This window comes from Mytilus galloprovincialis, chromosome 12 (genome assembly GCF_965363235.1).
Source record: "Mytilus galloprovincialis chromosome 12, xbMytGall1.hap1.1, whole genome shotgun sequence".
NCBI lineage: Eukaryota > Metazoa > Mollusca > Bivalvia > Mytilida > Mytilidae > Mytilus > Mytilus galloprovincialis.
The window spans coordinates 18948082-18964793 of NC_134849.1; the positions used below are offsets into that span (position 1 = coordinate 18948082).

Genomic DNA, 16712 nt, shown 5'->3' on the forward strand with positions numbered 1-16712 from the left:
AATCAAATGGCAAAATCATAAGCTCAGACACATAAAACGAATAGATAAAACTGTCATATTCCTGACTTGGTACAGACATTTTCTTATGTAGAAAATCGTGGATTAAACCTGGTTTTATAGCTAGCTAAACCTCTCAATTGTATGACAGTCGCATAAAACTCCGTCATATTGATAACGATGTGTGAAAAAAAAACTTAAATAAAAAGAGTCCGCTAAAGACTGAAATGGTGAACAGTTCTTTCTTCAGACGTAATGTATTATAAGATCATAGAATTCTAAAAATACGTTTTGTGAAATAAACAAGGATAGATTGAGCATAAAATTTCTGTATTTTTCAAATATTTTACAAGAAAGTATGAATTATGAGGTTTTATATACATCAATGGAGAAACCGAGCCAGGTAACCGAGTTATCACTGGTAAATTTAACGAAGAGACCATTGTCCTTCGACCAAATGTCGTCGGGCGGATGTTGACCAGTGAAATTGTATAATTCTGCTCCACCTTCTCTGTCATAAATCTGAAAAATAAATAAGACACGACTTAACCCGAATAATCCAGTCGTTATATTCAGACTCACTATCGAGATAGTCACGCCTCAGTGATTCCCTATATAAGCAACCAATTTTTTTTCTCAAAAGGGGGCCCTGGCCCCCTGCCCCCCCCCCCTAAATCCGCCTCTGAGAATGTCTAAAAATTAGCATAGCCTGAGAACACCTAACTCGTTTCTAGCTTGAAAGAAACACTTAAATCCGTTTCTAAGAAATCGTTCAGATGTATTCGAAATATATCCAAAAAAAATAAATGCGATATTTGTTTCCAACATTAAAAGTTTGGAAAGCATTATATATACCACGCTAGGAAACATGAAACATTTCGACCAGCCGACTCTAAACGGAACAGCTAGACCGAGAATTGGCGTCTTAAAACTTGTTTAGCCGCGCCACAATTTGTATATTCCTGTCCTAAGTTAGGAGCTTTGTTATTCATCGTTTGTCGTTTACAAAAGGGTAAAACATGGTACACAGAGGAACAAGTGATCAGTATGCTGGAGTTTCTTATTGACAACATATTTGTTGAATTTGGAGGTAGACTTTTTCAACAAATTGTCGGCATTCCTATAGGAATTAACGAACTGCGCGCCTCTCCTTGCTGACTTCTTCTTATTTTCATATGAATCGGAGTTCCTTCAGACACTTGTCAAAAACAAGAAGATCAAAGAAGCCAGGTTATTTAATTTCACTTTCAGATATATTGATGATGTTCTTTTCATTAACAATCCGAACTTTTCCGATTGGGTTCCATTAATATATCCAACAGAACTAGAAATTGAAGAGACAACAGACACGGCTTCCTCCGCCTCATTTTTAGACTTATACCTCGAATTTGACATACACAGTCATCTCAGTACCAGAATCTATGACAAACAAATTTTGATTTTGAAATTATCAATTTTCCCCAACTTAGTAGCAATATACCAACTTCACCTGCATATGGAATAAACATTTCCAACTTATTCGGTATTCAAGAGCCTGCAACTCCAACTCAGACTTTGTAAAACGTCACCAGTGTCTGAGCAGAAAGTTGATGAACCAGGGGTATATGTCAAGGAACGTCTCGTCCTTTTTCTAAAGTTCATCGGAAGGTACCAAGAACTTGTTGATAAATATTCCGTATCAACTTCACAAATAATACACGATGGTCTTGAAGTATAGATTTTGCGTACTGACGTTGTTTATCATCTTAATAACGTGTTATATTATTCTTTTATTTGTCTTTATTAATATTATTTTACTGTTAAAACTGTTTTTTGAGATATCCATTTGACGTAACTCTGTGCTTATGTATCCCATCATACTTTGAACGGCAAAATTATTTTATGATGTGACTCTGTACCAATGTATCTTGACACAATTATTTTACTAATATTACTTTTACTGTTAAGTCTGTTTTTTGTGATAAACATTTGATGTCATACTTTGAATCACACTATTATTTTATAATTTTTATTTACTATTATTACTTTAATTTACTGTTAAGTCTGTTTTTGTTATATCGATTTTACGTGACTGTATTTATGTATCCCGTCATACTTTGAACGACAACATTATTTTATCTCTACCTGTGCGAATTTTAAACACGCAATTTTACACCAGTACTTAAAACCTTCCATCCTTTATGGGTGCATTTTACATAGATAAATAAAATCGTATATTATATAAGCAAAATGAGGATGTTAGTTTTTATGCAAGCCTTTTTGTGCTTCTTCGTTACATTTGTTGGTTTTATAGTGATTAAGATGATAACACAATGTTGACTGCTGTACCCCTATTTTTGACATTTTTAACTATTGTGTCTGTTTGTTTTGTTCACGCAGCGGTGACAATATTATGGAATTTGATGCGACTGTCATACAAGTGAGAGGTTTAGCTAGCTATAAAACTAGGCTCAATTCACCATTTTCTACATAAGAAAATGCCTGTTCCAAGTCAGGAATATGACAGTTGTAATCCATTCGTTTGATGTGTTTGAGCTTTTGATTTTGCCATTTGATTAAGACTTATGTCTAGAATTGATTATAAGGGTCGGTTGGAAACAAACCTTTACGACAAATTTAAAAGAGAGGATTTCAGCTTCCAAATTGTGTGAATTTTCATTTGTAAACCAAGAGTTCCAAATGAAAATTGAAGTTGAAATCACCACTTTGTAAATTTTACGGACGCCATCACGAGTTGGTTGACCGCTATGGAATATCCGTTTAACAGATGATATCGGATATGTTCCTTATGTCGTAACTACAATCCCGTTCCCTTTTCACGAATGTGACCTACCGAATTAGACTATTTACCCCTATTTGTGACATTTTTACCTATTGTTTTTGTTTGTTTAGTTCACACATCGTTGTCAATATAATGGAATTTGATGCGACTGTCATAGAAGTGAGAGGTTTAGCTAGCTTTAAAACCAGGTTCAATCCACCATTTTCTACATAAGAAAATGCCTGTAACAAGTCAGGAATATGACAGTTGTTATCCATTCGTTTGATGTGTTTTTTGATTTTTTTGATTTTGTCATTTGATTGGGGACTTTCCTTTTTGAATTTTCGTTGGAGTTCAGTATTTTTGTGATTTTACTTTTTTCTGTTTATCATATTGGTTTTCCATTCATTTTTTTGTACATGAATCCGTTAGTTTTCTCGTTTGAATTGATTTACATTTATCATTCGGGGCCTTTTATAGATGCCAGAAGAAATTAAATCATATTTCTTAACATCAATTTCCCTTGGTGTGTAAAAATAATATTTATCGATTAAATTATAAACAGAAGTCTTGAACAAACTGATGATAATTACATAAAAAGTCGATGAATGCATGGTTCAATAGAGATTAAACAGAAAAGTTATACACTTAAAAGTGTCAACAAGAAACGAACAAGACCCTAATATGTAGACACTAGATATATTTTGCTTACTTCTATCGTTGGATTATTGTCTCATTGAAGTAGCCTATACTTCCCCTGCATATCATACATTCGATTGCACTGATTTTGAGTATTATACATTTTAATTATTTTCAGTATACCTTTAAGAAATCGAAATTTGTCTCCAGGTTAAATGCTGTAAATTTCAAAACCAGTTTGAAATTACTTTCGACAACAAAACTCCAAGTTTTCACTTCGTCGTTTGGATACTGCCCTGGGTAATCTGTTGAAGTTATAGTTTCCATAAAAAATACTGAAAAAAATACAGACACAATGTACATGTTTACCAACTATGTCTGTTTGTATTGTTCACTCATAGTTGTCAATATAATGGAGTTTGATGCAACTGTCATACAAGTGAGATGTTTGGATGGCTATGGAAACAGGTTTAATCCACCTTTTTCTACATAACTAAGGAAAAGCCTGTACCAATTCAGGGATGGGACAGCTATATTCCATTATAATTCATTTGATGTCTGAGTTATTGATTTTGCCATTTAATAAGGGACTTTCAGTAAATAATCATTGGATTTCCGTATTTTTATTGATTTACTTTTACATATTTCACCATGATATAATTAGAAAAGGCAGTATACATATTTATAAATGGTTGACTAGGGATAAAGAGGTGTGGTCCCGGTTACCTGCACGGAATGCCTTAATAGGCAGCCACGACACGTTAAGGTGCTACCTAACACTACAGGGAGATAACTCTGTAAAATCAGCCAAACATTTTAATAACGTTGTGTTGTAAAGGGAATATTTAAGCTTCTCAATGACCAAAATAAGTGTTTGTCAAACTGCTATATAACCAGTGTAATTTTTCTGATTAAACGGTTGGTTCAAAATTTTTGAAATTTTTATATTTTTGTTAAAAGGTCAAAGTAAATACTTTGTTAAAATTTTATGAAAATTAAACGAGCCAAATTAATTTTAGTGAAAGTGTTAGCTACCACCTTAAAATGGCGTTGTTTAATCCAAAACTTGTTTTTGGCACGCTACATCATACATTATATCGTAGAGACCCCTAAATTACCAGTATGCATTGTTTCTGTCGAAACGTCAGTTTTAGTCCAATTTTTTCTATTATTATTCTTATACATTCGAGTATGCGACATACAAGTAATTTACATGGGACACAATCCCCTATCCAGATGTTTGTGTGTCAAGGGATTCACATCATCATTGGCAGCTTTTGGTTTAATAAATACTGAGAGTACAATACGATTTTGGAATATGATTAGGGCCTAAATTTTCCTTAATCTTTTCAGTCCAAAAATAACAAAGTCATCGTAATTTGACTTTATATAAATATTATATTTTGTTGTGATAACTTCGGAGCATATAGTTATCTATTTTGAAAGTGACGTCTTTGTTTAACCAAGCAGTTAGATTAAAAAAAACGACAAATTTTTGAACCAAATTATGGCCTTGTTGATATTTTTAAAAGTTAACATTTACGGCCATATTTGGTGAAAAATAAACTCTTTCCTTCCTTTCTACTACTAGCATTTTGAAGTACCTGTGTGTTTTGTGATATTCTAAATTTACAGGATATAAATGAAATACAATATTGCATGCAAATAATATTATCAACTTACCAAATGGTATACAGATTGCTTTATTTTGATTGGATACTGTACATCTCATGTTTTGAGAGCAAGGATTTGGCAAACATGTAGTATTGTTCTGAAATATAATTTAATTACTATTACCCGTTATAAAAAAAGAACTATTAGCCAGTTCTCTTAATATAAAATCAAGGTTTTTAAAGCTAGTTTGTATGTTGATGTTAAGCGCCACTTTAAGCATCCGTATATACAATTTCGTGTCAATTTTTATTTGTGGTAGAAGTTGGTGTACTTGACTCCTGCAGTTAACTGGCAATACCTGTTGAAAAAGGTTGAGGCCGAAAGTACCCCACAACGAGTTGTGTACTCACATTTGTCATTTGTGGGGGTCGCTTTTTTTCAACTTAGTAAATATAAGGTTTGTGTTTGAATTTGTTCATTGTTAAAGGCCGTACGATTACCTATAGTTGTTAACTTCTACCACATCTGGTTTCTGGTTGAGAGTTGTCTCAGTGGCAATCATACACATCTTCTTAATTTTTCATACGTGTAGATTTGATCGGATTTTATACTGTATACCTATATTTATTTTTATATTTACTTTAATGGTCCATATACTTTAGAGTTAGAGTTCATTCATGGTTATGGTTAGGTTAGGACCTGTTCTATAGATAAGGATAAAGTTCTGGAGTTATAGCTAGTGTTAGGCTTAGGTATGGGTTAGGGTAAGGTTTAGGTTTAAGGATAGTTTAGAATAGCTGTATATGGGCTGGAACCCCTAAAGTAAAAGAAGGCCGAAGTTTGTATGTATTGTATCAATGGTTGTAGAATATAATTCCCTAGCAACCCTTTAGGATATAAATGTTCATTTGAAATGAATAAATACAACATATGATTTATTGAATCACATAAAGCAACATTCTGTCAATCTTTCATATACAGTGAAACCTGACTAAAACCGAACCCTTTCGGGACTTGAGATTTTGTTCGGTTTTGGCAAGTATTCGGTTTGATCAGGTTCACAATGCATAAAATGAGATATGATTGGTCTTCAGAACAAGTTTGGATTAGACAGGTTTCCGGTTTATTCAGGTTTCGGTTTGATCAGGTTTCACTGTACAACATAATCTGTTTTTAACTTAATTCTATTGTGTAAACAAAAGGCGAAACGATTAAATTATTTTAAGATGAGGATGTTGCAGCTGCTGATGATGCATCGTACTGATCTCGTAAAACCTCATCTAAACGATTAATCTTCCAACGATAGTATCATGCTTTAATTAAGTATGTGTTTTGTTTGAATTTTGTAAGAAACTAATTAATTGCCTTGAATTATTTATGTACGATATTAAGCTATTAGTATTACGTTGTATGACGCAGAGTTTTTTTCTGTATTCACCAAACAAAACATTCTTGTAAATGAGTGAAACAGAATTTTGTCATTTTTCTAGAACAACAATATTTCCATAAAATTTTATGCGTGTCTGTAAAAAACGTCCACTAGGTGTGCCAGTTACAAACAGTTTAGTGAGAGACAATCAATCAATCTAAAATATAGAACTAACAATGTGAACCAATTACAGACTCTCTGCCAACGCTTACAAGGACCTAACAACGCTCATTTTCTTTCTGTTCTGACAACAGATAAGTCAACAATATATTAAAAAAAAAGTACTACAGAAACCTTTTAAACCATTCCTTTTTAAAAAGAAGACGTGGTATGAATGCCAATAAGACAATAGTTATCAAAGGAAGTCCTTTTCACAAAAAAATCTTAAGTGTAAAATTTATCGTAAGTCTTTTAACAGTTCTTAATAATTCAACTAAATATTTTTATCGTAAGACTAATTTTACACTTCAGATTTTTGGTGAAAATGACTACAGATTATAACTTAATACGCTAGACGCGCGTTTCGTCCACATCAGACTCATCAGTGACGCTCAGATAAAAATAGTTATAAAGCCAAACAAGTAAAAAGTTGAAGAACATTGAGGACCCAAAATTCGAAAAAAAATTGTGCCAAATACGGCTAAGGTAATCTATTCCTAGGATGAGAAAATCATTAGTTTTTCGAAAAAAAAAACATTTTGTATCAGAAAATTTATAAAATGACCATACAAATAATATTTATGTCAACACCGAAGTGCTGATTACTGGGATGGTGATACCCTCGGGGACAAAAAGTCCACTAGCAGTGGTATCGACCCAGTGGTGCAAATAGTTATCAAAGGTACCAGGATTATAATTTAATACGCCAGACGCGCGTTTTGTCTACACAAGACTTATCAATGTCGCTCAGATCAAAAAAGTTGTTAAGCCAAACAAATACAAAGTTAAAGAGCATTGAGGACCCAAAATTCCAAAACACTGTGCCAAATACGGCTAAGGTAATCTATTCCTGGGATAAGAAAATCCTTATTATTTCGGAAAAATCAAAGTTTTGTATCAGAAAATTTATAAAAATGACCATATAAATGATATTCATGTCAACACCAAAGTGCTTATTACTGGGCTTGTGATACCCTCGGGGACAAAAATTCCACCAACAGTGGCATCTACCTAGTTGTGTTAATAGTTATCAACGGTACCAGGAATATAACTTAATACGCCAGACGCGCGTTTCGTCTACATAAGACTCATCAGTGACGCCTAGATCAAAATAGTTGTAAAGCCAAACAAGTACAAAGTTGAAGATCATTGAGGACCCAAAATTCCCAAAAATTGTGCCAAATACAGCTAAAGTTATTTTTTCATGGGATAATAAAATCCTTAGTTTTTCGAAATATCAAAGTTTTGTATCAGGAAATTTATAAAAATGACCATATAAATGATATTCATGTCAACACCGAAGTGCTGACTACTGGGCTGGTGATACCCTCGGTAACGAAACGTCCACCATCAGTGGCATCGACCAAGTGGTGTAAGTAGTTATCACTCTGTATCCAGTCAAAAAAGTTAACAATTAAAAGGCAACGCACAGTCTTCAATACGGCTTACACGAACAGCAAGCTAGCATATAAAGAGACTGGTGAAAAACATACCAAACGGGAAATTTAACGGCATAATCTATATAAAAACGAGATACGAAAAATCCTATGAATCCACACCATTTAACAACAGGTTTCTGACTTAGGACAGGTCCAAAAAATGCAGCCGGGTTTAAAACATTTAACAGGCGCAAACATTTACCCTAACCTGAGACAGCACTGTAACATAACAACATAAAAAAGCAAATTTTTAATTAAGAAATAATTCATGGAAGCCATAGATTGTTGGAAATTTACACCTGGCCTGGGCCGTGATATTCGAATTTTATCCTGAGCGTTAGCGAGGGATAAAATCAACGAATATCACGGCCCAGGCTATGTGTAAATTTCCAACAATCTATGGTTTCCATGAATTATTTCGAGTCTAATAGGACAAATACGGTCATTAAAAAACTGAAGCGAGGGTGGGTATGCTGTGTGTGTGGCTTTTTTACTCCCTGTTAGATAAAGCTCAAATATCTTTATAAATATGTAGCTTGCGTAGGTTATTTCGTGAATAACTGCTAGAAAAAAACTTTTTAATTCTTTAAATTCTCAAACCCAACATTTGCCATTTTTAATTTACATGTTTTGTTCGTAAGCTTCCGTCAAATCCAAAGTTGACATTTCGTAACTAAGGAGCCTCCATGTTGACTTGCTAAAATGAGTTAATATGCAAATAATGCAATAGAATAGAAAATAAAACAAAACCTACCTCAAAAATCAGTTTTAATACAATATCATACGAATTCCGATGGTTCACGTAAAAGAAAACTTTCAACTTTAGCGGTTTCATTTGTATGACGTCATGTTTTGAAATGACTTAAATGCGCCAAAAAGATTAATAGACTTTCGCGGAATTTTATTTAATTTTTATTTTGTTGATTTCACCGAGCTCTTGTGCATTACTTCTTTTTATTATGCATACGAATAAGAATAAAAGTTATTTTGTCTTTTTTAATTGCACTTTTTAAAACAATAAAATCGGCAAAGGGTCTGCAAATAGGTTCCAATACATATAGATTTACGTGGGAAGTATATTATAACAGCCATTATTATGTAAATCTCTGAGTCTGCTCTAAGTATATTTTATCGAGAATTTTATCACAGTGTTGTTTACAAAGCTAAAGAAGCACGTCATATTAGAATATCAATTGAAATGGCTTTAACTCAATAGAAAGGACATTAAAAAAAAAAAAAAAAACCAAGTATACATAGTAAAATAAACCAAAAAATTTGATCTATGACACAATATATACGATATTTTCTAATTTTTCTAATTTGATATAACAAATTATCAATCTGGATCTCTCAAACCAATATATTTTTTTGAAAGCCAATATGATGGCAAGACCACCCGATTACATAACCGAAATAACTGCATTGTTAAAAAAGCACTATACACGTCAGTAAATTTCAACAATACACAAATTATGATAATTATATATTTTGTTTGCACATGTTACCCAGAAAGATAAATGAACTGCAATAATAACGTTATCAAATTGGAACTTAAACACCTACCGTCCTCCAAGAAGACACAGCAGTATACATCGAACCAGATTTTACAGATCTGTCGTCCGCTGACGTGTTCATGCGCAATAATTCACAAGCTAATTGTTGTCGATCAAAATTAATTCCATTACATCCATACGAACTTTTACATTTATTAACACACATTGTTGGTCCAATATTACTTATTATGCTCATTACTTCTCCTTTCATGTAAGTGTTTCCTTCAAATTGTCCTGCAGTCACACTGCTACCACTAAACGCGGCAAAAAATCGGATGTAGACTCCAAAATTCAAAAATATTTTAACAGGACACAAAAATGGACTGTCAACCGACATTATGTTTAAGTTTATTATGTTTTTTTTTTTACTTTATAGCTCATAAAATGCTTCTGACGCAAATATTAAAACTGTTACTTATTAATTGTTCATGCTGGTTTTATTTACTGTAACAATTCGATCACTGTCATGCACATAATGCCCTATGGTAAAAATACCCATTAACGCCATTTTATTCTTAGTTTTTGTTTGTCATTTAACTGGTTTTTACTTTATTAAACCATTCAACTGACGCACAATATAACTGTTAATAGCCATGTCTGAATATAGAATTTAGTACATGGTGCAGAACGACCTTTTAATCAGTAACGGATCTAGGATTTCCGAAAAGAGGGCCCACTAACTTAAACGTTGCCCTTCATTTTAATCCGCTCATGCGTTTTAACTCCTGGGAGCATCACAAATCATAATTTAAAATGGAAGTTAGAACTGATATAAAGTATCAAAAATGATTCTGGAAACTATAATATTAAATATCCACTTACAAAGTGAAAACGGTACTATTTATTCTGCCATAGACTACTATTTTCTAAATACCACTTTTTATAATAAAAACCTGAATAAAACAGTTATGTGTGGTGTTAGTAATTAAAGCCAAATAGTATCATGACCAACTTCCAACGGAGCTTGTTTATGTTATCCATGCCAACCGTCATTTTACACCAAATTTAAGATAATTTGGAAGTCTTTTCGAATAATTCTCTAGAAAATATTTCAATAGGTTTCAAAATTTATCTTGTAAATATACACACTGCAGTTATTCATAGATAAATAAAAAAATATATATTGTACTCTTACATCAAATCACAGCGCTCATAATTTGACTTCCTTCAACTGCCTTGTGTACATAAAAGGCCAACCTAATGCAAGGAAAATGTAATAGTACCATTTTCCCTACAAAAAATCCTTTATAGTGCTGGTCATCATCGGAATAATTTTTGTAATCGATTTAATGTGGTGACAGGTTTTTTTTTAGAAAGAAGTTTTTTTTGTAAAACGTTTTTCGTTGAATGATAAAGAGGTATACAATTTCTCTTAAATTTATTCCACACTTTGGTTATATTCCAAAATTCATTCAATCATTTCTGAAATTTACAGTACTTCAGCTTTATATGTACTCCTTGAAGTTGTAAAACAATTATTCGAATCCGAAACCAAACACCTGAAATATTATAAATGTTTACATATTTGTTTGAATTTTGCTTGAATCGAGCATCACGAAGGATGTCATTTATGGATCAGTTACTGATTACATTTTAAGTACCCATACGTTTATCCCCCGTTTTGTGACAGAAGGGTTCTATTGCTAAATATCTGGTTGTGTGTTATGAATAATTGTTTGTCTTCTTTTTTTGGCTTTAGTGTTATTCATCTTAAGTTATCATGGTACATATATTAGCCCTTGGTATATGTCCCTTGTTACCTTAATAAATAAACTCATCATAGATACCAGGATTGAAATTTTATATTTACGCCAGACGCGCGTTTCGTCTACAAAAGACTCATCAGTGACGCTCGAATAAAAAAAGGTTCAAAAGACCAAATAAAGTACGAAGTTGAAGAGCATTGCAATAAGGGTATAGCTCAATGTTTTGTAGGTCATCGCTACAAAAGCATAGTCTTAAAAGACCAATTTTTGTCTTAATTTGCATGATTTTCTACTCTACATTCTCCAAAAGAATGACTTGTGTCTTGATTTTTTAACAAATTCTCATTTATATTAAATATGCATTAAATTTACTCGACACATTCTAAACGTTCTTCACATTTCTTGACAAATTCTTGACATTTGAATACTGTCTTGAAATTTCTCAACAGATTCTCGACATTCTTATTTTTCCTCAGTATCGCTTGACATATTCTGAACATTTTGAATTGTGTCTTAAATTTACTTGACAATTCTGAGTTTTACAAATCATGACCATTATACGTGATATAACTTTATCTTTATTTATCTTTATATGATATACTGTTGTTACACTTGTTACAACAAAAAACAAAAGATGAGCATGTGAAAGAATCGAAAATTTGGGTATATAAATATTTATTACCGTACAAATATGGCTATGCAATCTAAAGTATTAACAATACAAATATGGGTATGTTGATATAAAACAATTTAAATTTTGTTTTTTTGTTTTTTTTAAAATGATTACGAACATAAATTCCTAAAACTTATGAATAATTGCTATATAAACCAATCATACTGTGGACCTATTTCATTCTATATGCATAATATTCAATGTAATATGGTAAATAATTATTGTACCAAAATGTTTCTTCATGATTAACAGAAGAACATTTGTGTAATGTCATCTGTTGCAGTATATATAAAGTTTTACACGTGGACATGATTTCCCCCATAAAATTAAGGTATTCCTAACCCCAGGGTGCATGTATCTGTAATATGGAAAATTACTGCTTTACCTGTAATCAACCATGCAAATTATCAGTTGACTGACCAAGCCACTACAATTTAAAAAGTTTATTGATAGATGAACATGAAATCATCATTTAATTATACAAAAAATGAATTAAAATAGATTTTCTTCATAAAAATTATGAACTGAAATATTTTAACATAATAACAAATTGAATAATTTCGCAAAGATTAAAAGAAAATTATTAACTCAGTCTCCGGGAATAATAGAAAATTTTATTTATAAAGGGTCCCATCAATGATTTCTATATTTTGTTCAATGATTTCTTGAAAAAAAAACTCACCTTAAGAGCTGGAACAAGGAATCTAAGTGATGACATAATTGAAAGGCGATGGTGATGGATTTGCCATGTACTAAGGATGGATAGATACCAACAGTATACGCTCAGTTGCACTGACATGGGAATCAGAGGTAAAAAGGAAAGTTTGACGTCCCAAAACCACCTGGAGAGACTGTAGAGACAGAACGAACTTTGCGTAGTTAATTTCCGCAAAGGAAAAATGTATGCAGCAAATTTGAAACACGTTAGTGTTGACCTGTTCCATGTTTCAAGGAGCCGTGACGCAGAAAACGATCACACACAACTGACCCAAAGGACAAGGTGCATAAAAGCAATAGTGTTTGTATTATATATGGGCAGAGCTGCGAGGGCGATAGTAAAACGTTCAATATTGTATGTGTCAATTGGTCAGAAACAGATGGAAGGCGCTATCTTGGTAGGTGGTCATCTTGGTTTACGCGATTTTTTAATTTTTTTTTTTACTATTATGATGTTTGTTTGAACGGTCTCCACAACGGCTGCTTTCATGGCCAAGTTGATCAACTGGACAGCCCGCAAACCACGACGAGGTGTTGCTGGTAGGTCAATCATTGACTCATTAGTAGATGACTGCAAATTTCACTAAAACTTCGATTCACATAGAACCTCGGACGTCTGTGGAGCATATGAAACTCACCGATCCACAATTGGTTTCAGAGTGACGCGGGTTTACTGTACGGGAGCCTCCTAACTAGTTTGTCTTTGAATCGTTTGTGTATTTGTGGTAGCTGACGGATAATCAGGAGCTGGTCCATACCGTTCTTTGAGCTGTAAGGACCGAAACGTGATTCTGAATGTGAATGATGAAGTACGATGTTTGATTGCTTGCTTTATTGTACATTTTGACACAAACCGCTTAATAGACGTAAATTTTTCCATGTGTGAATCTCATTTTGCCAGTCGTCAGGGTACAGGATAACATTTATATACTCATTATCTATAGTGCATACAGTGTCTTTTACAAAACATTTTAACTTAAGTCCGTAAAGTATTGACTTTACATCGTTCGGGAACTTGTCATTGAGATGTTTGGTGATGCTTCCAATCAGAGGGATAAAAATGTTGATCCGATAATGAATGATTTCAACCATTTAATTTCTTTTCTGTTTTTCTGTTTTACTTTTTTTGTCAGCCCGCAAAAGGAGACAACTGCCAAAATGCCTCCATGTAATGTACGGCCGAATACTGTAGTGTTTCGTTCATCGAAAAAAAAAGATCATTAAAATAATGACATATTTAACCTACATTCATACCATTGATAAACCGGTGATTAAAGTGAAAATAATATGGTTTAAAAAATGCAATGAAGACAAAACAACCCCTAACAAAACAGGAATAATAATAAAAAAAAAAAAGAAAAAAAACCAAATTGTTCTTATACAGTTATTTCAAGTAAATGAATAATAATATAAAAAAAATGAAAACATAACTACAGGAAAAAACGCTGATGCATGAATTTGTTGTGATTAAGGAATGGGATTTTTATATGTTGAAGGTCGTTAGTTACTATAAATGTAACATATTTTTTTTTATGTTTGTTTACATCATGATCCCAACAAATTATGTATGAGGACATAAAAACTGTCAATTTAATAATTATTTGTTCATAATATATATGTTCCAGACCATACGAGTATTTGGACCGTACGCGTACGGTCCGGACCGTATACGTATACTCGTACGGTCCGACCATACGCGTACGGTCGGACCGTATGAGTATACGCGTACGGTCCAGCTGACCATACATGTTTTGGGATCATATGGGTTAAATGTTAACAAACATTTATCAAAATCTTTATTTTTAGTTATACAAATTGTTATTATTACAATTAGATGGAGAAAGTGAATAAGCGAACAATTAACATTAAATATTAAATTTTGTTTAATTATATATCCGTAAATCCTATTTTGTTACTCTGGCCCAAGATGACACTTGCTTCCACAAGGAACGTCATATATTTTTAACATTAACATGTTTTGTTCATGCATGTTCCTTTGCATATGCATTTTTGTAAAGTTCCTAAATATTCTAAAACAATTGTCCTCCCACGTTATGTTTACTTCCGATAACTTCAATGTCAATGAGCATACCGGGCTGTAATTAATGAATTACTGACATGCTAAGTACAGGAGATTAACAGATTAAATAAGCCTGATTTTTTACAAATAGTTAAAATATTAAGCTTTTATTTCAATAACTATTCAACTTTTTATGTAAATTTTAGATAAAAGTTATGTTGATCTGTTATATACATTTGTATCTAATAAACTTGACCAAATTCTTAATATTAGTCAGACCGTACGCGTACGGTCCGACCGTATGCGTATATTGAAAAAGTACGCATACGGTCCAGACCGTACGCGTACGGTCCAAATACTCGTACGGTCTGGAACATATATGGGAATTAAAAAGAATAATCTAGTGTTGCGTTTCTAAAGTCGGTCAGTAAATTATATATTTAATATATATATATATATATATATATATATATATATATATATATATATATATATATATATATATATATATATATATAAGTCTGAAAATTACACCAAACAGTGTTAGAGTTAGATTTTCTACTGACAAATTTTTGTCCGTCCCTCAGCGGGATTCGAACTCACACCTTTGATACACTACAGCACCAATCGCTTAGCCTCATGTCCAGCGCTCTAGACCACTCGACCACATCCGCTATATAAAAATATAACTTCAATAGTCGTAGTGTTACCTTGTCACGGAAGGTGAATCTAGAGATAGACATGAGACACGTGTTTTTTAAGCGTGTGTAGATGTTATATTATTATTTTCATACACAGTGTATTTATTATTTATCAGCAATCTAACTCAACAATTTTTATATATCATATAGGATCATGATTCATTTCATTATACAGTCACTAGAAATAAGTATATCATACAAACAAGTCTAAACAAGTGACAAACCATACAATATACATGTCCACTGGATCTAAGAGTGATATAGATACAAGGTTAATGTAAATATTTATATAAGTCTGAAAATTACACCAAACAGTGTTTCATGTCTATCTCTAGATTCACCTTCCGTGACAAGGTAACACTACGACTATTGAAGTTATATTTTTATATAGCGAATGTAACTTTAACACACTAATGAGTGTTATAAAATTAGTTGTTATATTTTATGTATTATTCACGCAATATTTCGCTAAACAAATTAGCTTCATCGGGCGTGTGCATCTATCTAAGTGAAATCGGATGCATGACAAAAAAAATCTTTGTAGCTTGAGCTACACAAAATTCGTGTAATAGTTTTAACATATTGATTGATGGTCTAGATAAAACATATTTTTGCCGTTTATTGTACATAACAATTTTAAAATCTAAACAAATAGTTGTTTAAAGTTAAATAGAATGAAATTCATGATTTATTCCTTTGGTTTTGGGTAGAACTGTTTTTCAACCCTCTCATTAAGTCCACCAGGTTCAAGAGTACGTATCTGATGCATCCAGAACCTTTCTCTTTGTTTTCTCCTTTCGGAGTCCCAATTTTGGTTTACCTCAATTATTTGAAAGGTGATATTCTCAAAAGTATGTCCTGTTCTTAAGAGGTGTCTCGTAAATGGACAGTTTCTTCCTTTTGTATAGAACGATCAGTGATTGTTAAGTCTGATGTTGAATTTAGCATGTTTAGTTTATGTTTAAGATATGTGTCATTCAGTTTTATATGTTGATACGGAATTGTACAAGTTGTGCCCGGAAACGCCGTTTTGTTTACTTTCTCTCTCTGTTATTAATCTACGTAAGTCAATGTATCTTAACAGTGTGATTGAACAAACAATACAGTATAAACTGAACATACTTTCCCAAACTGAGGGATGAATCAGGCGTAGAACAATATGAAATAGTTTTACCAAAAGGTAAAAATGAATGTTTTAAAAACAATTTAAATTTTGTATTCACTGCATGGTAAAAGACCTGAAAGCACAAATGCCCTACGTTTTTTTAAGGATAGCAAAAAAAGTAAACGGTCATGATACATAT

General features: G+C 32.5%; 1 long non-coding RNA gene across 1 annotated transcript; it reads right to left on the reverse strand.

Annotated features, from left to right (window-relative positions):
- Nucleotides 1-310: 310 nt before the first annotated feature.
- LOC143055408 (uncharacterized) lies at nucleotides 311-10222 on the reverse strand. Its single transcript, XR_012972019.1, has 4 exons — nucleotides 9602-10222; nucleotides 5081-5168; nucleotides 3581-3732; nucleotides 311-519 (listed from the first exon to the last, which is right to left on the reverse strand). It is a non-coding gene; the product is annotated as an uncharacterized LOC143055408 (long non-coding RNA).
- Between the last annotated feature and the right edge of the window lie 6490 nt (nucleotides 10223-16712).